Source organism: Lycorma delicatula, chromosome 1, assembly GCF_047948215.1.
Source record: "Lycorma delicatula isolate Av1 chromosome 1, ASM4794821v1, whole genome shotgun sequence".
Lineage (NCBI taxonomy): Eukaryota > Metazoa > Arthropoda > Insecta > Hemiptera > Fulgoridae > Lycorma > Lycorma delicatula.
In genome coordinates, this window is record NC_134455.1 from 31696044 (window position 1) to 31706043 (window position 10000).

At 52.1% G+C, this 10000-nt stretch overlaps 1 non-coding gene across 1 annotated transcript in view; it reads right to left on the bottom strand.

Annotated features, from left to right (window-relative positions):
• The window catches only part of LOC142318630 (small subunit ribosomal RNA), a 1957-nt gene extending 277 nt beyond the window's left edge, over positions 1 to 1680 (bottom strand). Inside the window, exon 1 of the ribosomal RNA XR_012754998.1 lies at positions 1 to 1680. This exon is cut by the window's left edge and continues 277 nt beyond it. This is a non-coding gene — a ribosomal RNA (small subunit ribosomal RNA).
• Positions 1681 to 10000: the final 8320 nt, after the last annotated feature.

The window sequence follows — 10000 nt, forward strand, 5'->3', positions numbered from 1 at the left end:
GGTTCAGCGGGTTACCCGGTCCTTTCGGACAGGGAAGACACGCTGATTCCTTCAGTGTAGCGCGCGTGCGGCCCAGGACATCTAAGGGCATCACAGACCTGTTATTGCTCAGTCTCTTGCGGCTAGAAGCCGCCTGTCCCTCTAAGAAGAAATTTGACCGCCGGTAGCACGATTGTGGATACCGGGTACGCCTAGTTAGTAGGCTAGAGTCTCGTTCGTTATCGGAATTAACCAGACAAATCGCTCCACCAACTAAGAACGGCCATGCACCACCACCCACCGAATCAAGAAAGAGCTCTCAATCTGTCAATCCTTCCGGTGTCCGGGCCTGGTGAGTTTTCCCGTGTTGAGTCAAATTAAGCCGCAGGCTCCACTCCTGGTGGTGCCCTTCCGTCAATTCCTTTAAGTTTCAGCTTTGCAACCATACTTCCCCCGGAACCCAAAAGCTCTGGTTTCCCGGAAGCTGCCCGCCGAGTCATCGGAGGAACTTCGGCGGATCGCTGGCAGGCATAGTTTATGGTTAGAACTAGGGCGGTATCTGATCGCCTTCGAACCTCTAACTTTCGTTCTTGATCGACGAGAACATACTTGGCAAATGCTTTCGCTTCGGTCCGTCTTGCGACGATCCAAGAATTTCACCTCTAACGTCGCAATACGAATGCCCCCGCCTGTCCCCATTGATCATTACCTCAGATTCCGAAAACCAACAAAATAGAACCGAGGTCCTATTCCATTATTCCATGCACACAACATACAGGCGGGACAGGGCCTGCTTAAAGCACTCTAATTTGTTCAAAGTAAACGTGCCGGCCCGCCTCGACACTCAGTGAAGAGCACCGCGACGGGATTGAAAAGGCGGCCGGATACACCGCGCAGGCCTTCGGGGACGACGCAAGCGTAAGCAAGGACGCCCCTACGTACCCACGGGGAACCGGACCGCCACCGGCAGGACGTCCCGCATACACACCAGTTGAACACCGACAGGCGGTGAACCGACGGTGCGGGACACAGATCCAACTACGAGCTTTTTAACCGCAACAACTTTAATATACGCTATTGGAGCTGGAATTACCGCGGCTGCTGGCACCAGACTTGCCCTCCAATTGATACTCGTATAAGGATTTAGAGTATACTCATTCCGATTACGGGGCCTCGGATGAGTCCCGTATCGTTATTTTTCGTCACTACCTCCCCGTGCCGGGAGTGGGTAATTTGCGCGCCTGCTGCCTTCCTTGGATGTGGTAGCCGTTTCTCAGGCTCCCTCTCCGGAATCGAACCCTGATTCCCCGTTACCCGTTACAACCATGGTAGGCGCAGAACCTACCATCGACAGTTGATAAGGCAGACATTTGAAGGATGCGTCGCCGGTTCGAAGACCGTGCGATCTGCCAAAAGTTATTCAGAGTCACCAAGGAGTACGGCGCCGTCGACCCGGAGGAAGACGGACGTCGATTGGTTTTGATCTAATAAAAGCGTCCCTTCCATTTCTGGTCGGGACTCTGTTTGCATGTATTAGCTCTAGAATTACCACAGTTATCCAAGTAATGGATTGTACGATCCAAGGAACCATAACTGATTTAATGAGCCTTTTGCGGTTTCACCTTAGTTCGGCTTGTACTGAGACTTGCATGGCTTAATCTTTGAGACAAGCATATGACTACTGGCAGGATCAACCAGGGAGCTAAACAAAAGCTTCCCGCTGCCGGAACGGCGAACGAACGGCGGACTGAGTCCGCCGACGAACGCCGCCCGGCCGGCCGGCCGGAGGGCACGCCAAAGCGACCCGGCGGCCGGTAGTCCGCAAAACATTATCGGGCTAGCCGTACGGCGTAGCGACCGAACCGCAGATAGATAGTCTATCATCAAAAGAGAACAACGGTCGATAGTTTCCTTTCTTAATTCCACACGCACGTCAGGACGGCCGAACAGGCCGCCCGTCTAACGTTGACCGCGCTTCATGCGCGCGGATAACCGTTTAAATAAGACCGGCGCTCCTTCTGAGAGGATGCACGGCCGAAAGCGCAAAATGGTCGTAATCGCCGCGGAAAAAAGAGGGTGCAGAGAAATTCAGCGGAGAGACCGGAGGAAGGAAAACGGTACACCTCGCAAGGCGGGGACCGACCTTAACTCCGGCAAACTAAATAACCGGCCCGAAGAGCCGGCGTCACAAGCGTTATCCCGCCAGAGCAACCGCGTGAAATACGCCTCAAGCCGCGGGAAACTGGCATACTGGACTGCAAGACTGCAGCTTTTCGCACTCAAGTCTCCGAGCAATGAGGGCCGCGGATTGCCTGACATGTGACTACGCCAACCCATTTAGGGGGCAAGCATACCGCAAAAACCAAGCCGATGCCGGCCCTTCGTGGAAGGGTACGGCCGGCCGAAAGCAGTAGCTCGCCGCGCCCGTAAACAATCCTACGGAACAACGCGACGGCCAAAGTCTGAAGGCTCGCATAGGTACAGCGGCCGAAAGCAAGCAATGCGGATACAACACCGAATTGTAGCTCTCGAGGCGGCGAATGTGAAAAGAATTTTCACCCTAAGCTGAGCACGACAGATCAGCGGGCGTTGCGAAGAACGCAGGTCCTCCAACATCAAGACCTTTACACAGGCAGACGACCAGATAGGGCGAATCGCAAAACGAATCACAGGGCGAGCCTGCCGCAAAAACCAGACCTATACCGGCCGAAAGAAGCGGCTCGCCAAATCCATGAACGGCCGAGGCCGGAAGGCTCGCACCAGTACAGCAGCCGAAAGCCGATATAACACCAGCTCTCGAGGCCGCGAGTGTGAAATATTTCACCCGATGCAGAGTAAAACCGACCGCAGTCCGAACAGCGGGACTGTAACTGTGACCGCAGACACGCACGGTGAGCCTGCCGCAAAAACCAGACCGATACCGGCCCTTCCAGGAAGGGTACAGCCGGCCGAAAGAAGCGGCTCGCCGGGTGCGCAACTGCGGGCGACGCCCGAACTGCCGAAAAGCAAATGAAAGCCGCGATGTCGAGAAAAGATCCACAGGGCGGCCGAAAGAAGCGGCTCGCAGAGTCCGTAAACGGTCCCGCAGAAATACGCTACGGCCGACGCCGGAGGGCTCGCACCGGTACAGCAGCCGAAAGCAGAGCCGATATAACACCGAACTTTTAGCTCTCGAGGCCGCGAGTGTGAAATATTTCACCCGATGCAGAGTTCAACCGAACGCCAGTGAAGCGCACACACCGCAGGTATCCGAATATCGGACTAACACTGTGGCCAACGCGAAGGCATGCCAATTGAAAACAAGGCTCGCCTATGCGCGAAAGCAGACTGCTCGCATCGGTACAGCAGCCGAAAGCAACAAACGGATAAAACACCGAATATAGCTCTCAAGGCGCGAGTGCGAAAGACTTCGCCCGATGAAGAGCACAACTAAATCCATCAAGCAATCTGAACATCGCAAACTGATCCAGTGGGCAAGCCTACCGCAAAAACCAAACCGATACTGGCCCCTTCTACGAAGGGATACAGCCGGCCGAAAGCAGCGGCTCGCCGCACCCACAGACAGCAAAACAGAAAAGCGCAAATGGACGCCGGAGGTCTTTCACCGGTACAGCACCGAAAGCAATGACGATAGAACACCGAACAATGATCTCAAGGCGCGAATGTGAAAACTTTCACCCGATGGATGACCTAGCCGGCCTGTGTAGCGTAAACCGCAGAGAGCTCGACAGCTTCCCCGTACACAGCAATGAAACCGAATAGCAGCCAATAACTGTGGCGAACACAAGAATTACTGGTCAGCAAGCGGTTCGTCTGCCGGACGGGCGCAATAACAAAGCAATCCGTGATCTAGGCGGCAGCTGGCAAAAAAAAAACGAGCGGAATAGCGACCGAGTCGGGTTAGGGAGAGCAACGCTCTACTACGAATGGAAGCAAAAACAACCACCCCGACAAGGCGAAAAACACCGCTTACCGTCTAAAAAGCTCTGCTACAGCCTGTTAATCGACAAACGTGCTACGAGCAACAAAGCGGGACGTCGACTTAGCACTCCGGGAAACGATGCAAGATAGCCTAAATGTGTCTAAAGGCGGCCTCAAAGGACGACGGCGAAGCGAGTTAAGAAGCAGGTCACTTAAACCACGCCCAAATGAAAATACATTTCGTATAATCACCCCGACGACCCGTTCAATACCAGAGAGGACCACAATGCACGCGCTACGCGCACGACGACAACTTACTTTCGGCTACCGAGCATAAAGGGCGAATGCTAAGGACGACCGCAACTGAGCTCGAACAAATGCACAAAAGCCGAGGCCGGAGAACATTTGCCAGCTGAACCAGCGAAAAACCCGCCGAGCGGCCGAATAACCAGCAAAGACCAGCATAAACAGCCGCCGCGAACGAGAGAAGTAGGCAAGGAAGACGCACCGGACGCCCGGTGAAACAGAAACGCAAGATAACTGAACGCCGTGTAGCGAAGGCACGTCGGGGGGGGCCCCAAGCCAAGACCATATCCCCTTATAATACTCTCAAAATTGACTCCGAGTGGGTCACACATCGGTACGAAATGTACTAAAAGTTAAAGCTGAAAAGGATATATGCGACGAATGAATGCGAAAACATTCTCGAATAGAGAGGGAACCCGTCCCCTATCGACTTAGAAAAATTTCTGTCAAAAAAAGAAAAATAAAAGAAACGTGCATGGCCAACAACAAAAAAAGTTAAAGAAACGTGCATGCCCAACGGCGACAGAGTCCGAGAAAATGTTCTCAAGCCGGACAATGACAAATTCTCCGCAGTAAAAGACTACGACATCCCGCCTAAAATGTGCATGCCCAACAAAAAAAAAAAGTTAAATATCCGTGCATGCACAACGGCGACAGAGTCCGAGAAAATGTTCTCAAGCCGGACAATGACAAATTCTCCGCAGTAAAAGACTACGACATCCCGCCTAAAATGTGCATGCCCAACAAAAAAAAAAAGTTAAATATCCGTGCATGCCCAACGGCGACAGAGTCCGAGAAAATGTTCTCAAGCCGGACAATGACAAATTCTCCGCAGTAAAAGACTACGACATCCCGCCTAAAATGTGCATGCCCAACAAAAAAAAAAGTTAAATATCCGTGCATGCCCAACGGCGACAGAGTCCGAGAAAATGTTCTCAAGCCGGACAATGACAAATTCTCCGCAGTAAAAGACTACAACATCCCGCCTAAAATGTGCATGCCCAACAAAAAAAAAAAGTTAAATATCCGTGCATGCCCAACGGCGACAGAGTCCGAGAAAATGTTCTCAAGCCGGACAATGACAAATTCTCCGCAGTAAAAGACTACGACATCCCGCCTAAAATGTGCATGCCCAACAAAAAAAAAAGTTAAATATCCGTGCATGCCCAACGGCGACAGAGTCCGAGAAAATGTTCTCAAGCCGGACAATGACAAATTCTCCGCAGTAAAAGACTACAACATCCCGCCTAAAATGTGCATGCCCAACAAAAAAAAAAAAGTTAAATATCCGTGCATGCCCAACGGCGACAGAGTCCGAGAAAATGTTCTCAAGCCGGACAATGACAAATTCTCCGCAGTAAAAGACTACGACATCCCGCCTAAAATGTGCATGCCCAACAAAAAAAAAAGTTAAATATCCGTGCATGCCCAACGGCGACAGAGTCCAAGAAAATGTTCTCAAGCCGGACAATGACAAATTCTCCGCAGTAAAAGACTACAACATCCCGCCTAAAATGTGCATGCCCAACAAAAAAAAAAAGTTAAATATCCGTGCATGCCCAACGGCGACAGAGTCCGAGAAAATGTTCTCAAGCCGGACAATGACAAATTCTCCGCAGTAAAAGACTACGACATCCCACCTAAATAGTGCATGCCCAACAAAAAAAAAAACTTAAATATCCGTGCATGCCCGACGGCGACAGAGTCCGAGAAAATGTTCTCAAGCCGGACAATGACAAATTCTCCGCAGTAAAAGACAACGACATCCCGCCTAAACCGTGCATCCCCAACAAAAAAAAAGTTAAATATCCGTGCATGCCCGACGGCGACAGAGTCCGAGAAAATGTTTTCAAGCCGGACAATGACAAATTCTCCGCAGTAAAAGACAACGACATCCCGCCTAAACCGTGCATGCCCAACAAAAAAAAAGTTAAATATCCGTGCATGCCCAACGGCGACAGAGTCCGAGAAAATGTTCTCAAGCCGGACAATGACAAATTCTCCGCAGTAAAAGACAACGACATCCCGCCTAAACCGTGCATCCCCAACAAAAAAAAAGTTAAATATCCGTGCATGCACGACGGCGACAGAGTCCGAGAAAATGTTTTCAAGCCGGACTATGACAAATTCTCCGCAGTAAAAGACAACGACATCCCGCCTAAACCGTGCATGCCCGACAAAAAAAAAGTTAAATATCCGTGCATGCCCGACGGCGACAGAGTCCGAGAAAATGTTTTCAAGCCGGACAATGACAAATTCTCAGCAGTAAAAGACAACGACATCCCGCCTAAACCTTGCATGCCCAACAAAAAAAAAGTTAAATATCCGTGCATGCCCGACGGCGATAGAGTCCGAGAAAATGTTTTCAAGCCGGACAATGACAATCCTCCGCAGTAAAAGACTACGACACCCCCGAACAATCTGTGCATGCCCAACAACAAAAAAATCGCTATATCTCAGCCGGGATCGAAGCTATTCGACCGGGACCGACGCCATTCGGACCGTCCGGCCCCCCCGGTGATGCCTATGCCCTCTGGACCGGGGTATCTTTTTCGGAAGACCGAAAATTCGGCCGAACCGTAAAATTCACCTAATCGTCTATATGTCAGCCGGGATCGAAGCTATTCGACCGGGACCGACGCCATTCGGACCGTCCGGCCCCCCCGGTGATGCCTATGCCCTCTGGACCGGGGTATCTTTTTCGGAAGACCGAAAATTCGGCCGAACCGTAAAATTCACCTAATCGTCTATATGTCAGCCGGGATCGAAGCTATTCGACCGGGACCGACGCCATTCGGACCGTCCGGCCCCCCCGGTGATGCCTATGCCCTCTGGACCGGGGTATCTTTTTCGGAAGACCGAAAATTCGGCCGAACCGTAAAATTCACCTAATCGTCTATATGTCAGCCGGGATCGAAGCTATTCGACCGGGACCGACGCCATTCGGACCGTCCGGCCCCCCCGGTGATGCCTATGCCCTCTGGACCGGGGTATATTTTTCGGAAGACCGAAAATTCGGCCGAACCGTAAAATTCACCTAATCGTCTATATGTCAGCCGGGATCGAAGCTATTCGACCGGGACCGACGCCATTCGGACCGTCCGGCCCCCCCGGTGATGCCTATGCCCTCTGGACCGGGGTATATTTTTCGGAAGACCGAAAATTCGGCCGAACCGTAAAATTCACCTAATCGTCTATATGTCAGCCGGGATCGAAGCTATTCGACCGGGACCGACGCCATTCGGACCGTCCGGCCCCCCCGGTGATGCCTATGCCCTCTGGACCGGGGTATATTTTTCGGAAGACCGAAAATTCGGCCGAACCGTAAAATTCACCTAATCGTCTATATGTCAGCCGGGATCGAAGCTATTCGACCGGGACCGACGCCATTCGGACCGTCCGGCCCCCCCGGTGATGCCTATGCCCTCTGGACCGGGGTATATTTTTCGGAAGACCGAAAATTCGGCCGAACCGTAAAATTCACCTAATCGTCTATATGTCAGCCGGGATCGAAGCTATTCGACCGGGACCGACGCCATTCGGACCGTCCGGCCCCCCCGGTGATGCCTATGCCCTCTGGACCGGGGTATCTTTTTCGGAAGACCGAAAATTCGGCCGAACCGTAAAATTCACCTAATCGTCTATATGTCAGCCGGGATCGAAGCTATTCGACCGGGACCGACGCCATTCGGACCGTCCGGCCCCCCCGGTGATGCCTATGCCCTCTGGACCGGGGTATATTTTTCGGAAGACCGAAAATTCGGCCGAACCGTAAAATTCACCTAATCGTCTATATGTCAGCCGGGATCGAAGCTATTCGACCGGGACCGACGCCATTCGGACCGTCCGGCCCCCCCGGTGATGCCTATGCCCTCTGGACCGGGGTATCTTTTTCGGAAGACCGAAAATTCGGCCGAACCGTAAAATTCACCTAATCGTCTATATGTCAGCCGGGATCGAAGCTATTCGACCGGGACCGACGCCATTCGGACCGTCCGGCCCCCCCGGTGATGCCTATGCCCTCTGGACCGGGGTATCTTTTTCGGAAGACCGAAAATTCGGCCGAACCGTAAAATTCACCTAATCGTCTATATGTCAGCCGGGATCGAAGCTATTCGACCGGGACCGACGCCATTCGGACCGTCCGGCCCCCCCGGTGATGCCTATGCCCTCTGGACCGGGGTATCTTTTTCGGAATACCGAAAATTCGGCCGAACCGTAAAATTCACCTAATCGTCTATATGTCAGCCGGGATCGAAGCTATTCGACCGGGACCGACGCCATTCGGACCGTCCGGCCCCCCCGGTGATGCCTATGCCCTCTGGACCGGGGTATATTTTTCGGAAGACCGAAAATTCGGCCGAACCGTAAAATTCACCTAATCGTCTATATGTCAGCCGGGATCGAAGCTATTCGACCGGGACCGACGCCATTCGGACCGTCCGGCCCCCCCGGTGATGCCTATGCCCTCTGGACCGGGGTATATTTTTCGGAAGACCGAAAATTCGGCCGAACCGTAAAATTCACCTAATCGTCTATATGTCAGCCGGGATCGAAGCTATTCGACCGGGACCGACGCCATTCGGACCGTCCGGCCCCCCCGGTGATGCCTATGCCCTCTGGACCGGGGTATATTTTTCGGAAGACCGAAAATTCGGCCGAACCGTAAAATTCACCTAATCGTCTATATGTCAGCCGGGATCGAAGCTATTCGACCGGGACCGACGCCATTCGGACCGTCCGGCCCCCCCGGTGATGCCTATGCCCTCTGGACCGGGGTATCTTTTTCGGAAGACCGAAAATTCGGCCGAACCGTAAAATTCACCTAATCGTCTATATGTCAGCCGGGATCGAAGCTATTCGACCGGGACCGACGCCATTCGGACCGTCCGGCCCCCCCGGTGATGCCTATGCCCTCTGGACCGGGGTATCTTTTTCGGAAGACCGAAAATTCGGCCGAACCGTAAAATTCACCTAATCGTCTATATGTCAGCCGGGATCGAAGCTATTCGACCGGGACCGACGCCATTCGGACCGTCCGGCCCCCCCGGTGATGCCTATGCCCTCTGGACCGGGGTATATTTTTCGGAAGACCGAAAATTCGGCCGAACCGTAAAATTCACCTAATCGTCTATATGTCAGCCGGGATCGAAGCTATTCGACCGGGACCGACGCCATTCGGACCGTCCGGCCCCCCCGGTGATGCCTATGCCCTCTGGACCGGGGTATCTTTTTCGGAAGACCGAAAATTCGGCCGAACCGTAAAATTCACCTAATCGTCTATATGTCAGCCGGGATCGAAGCTATTCGACCGGGACCGACGCCATTCGGACCGTCCGGCCCCCCCGGTGATGCCTATGCCCTCTGGACCGGGGTATATTTTTCGGAAGACCGAAAATTCGGCCGAACCGTAAAATTCACCTAATCGAGTATATCTCGGTCACTTTGATGCGAATTTACAAGTTTTGGCCGTATATATTTTTTAATAATATTTCTACGTACATATACATAATATATAAACGTGGGTGGCCAGTGTAATGTGGTTTTTTTAATTTAATTGTTTTTTTGTAATTTTTTTGTTTAATCGTTCGATTTCGTCGTTTAATAACTTTTTTTCGTGAGCAGTTATAAAGGTGAAATTTTTTATTTCTTGTTGGTCGTTTTGTCGTCGATTTTTTCGGTATAATTATTTTATTGTAAACTTCGCGTTGGCGGTGGGAAAACCTGTCGATCTCTCAGGTGCGAAAATCTTTTTTCGTCTGTTTTATTTCGATGTCGAATATTTTCGTTATTT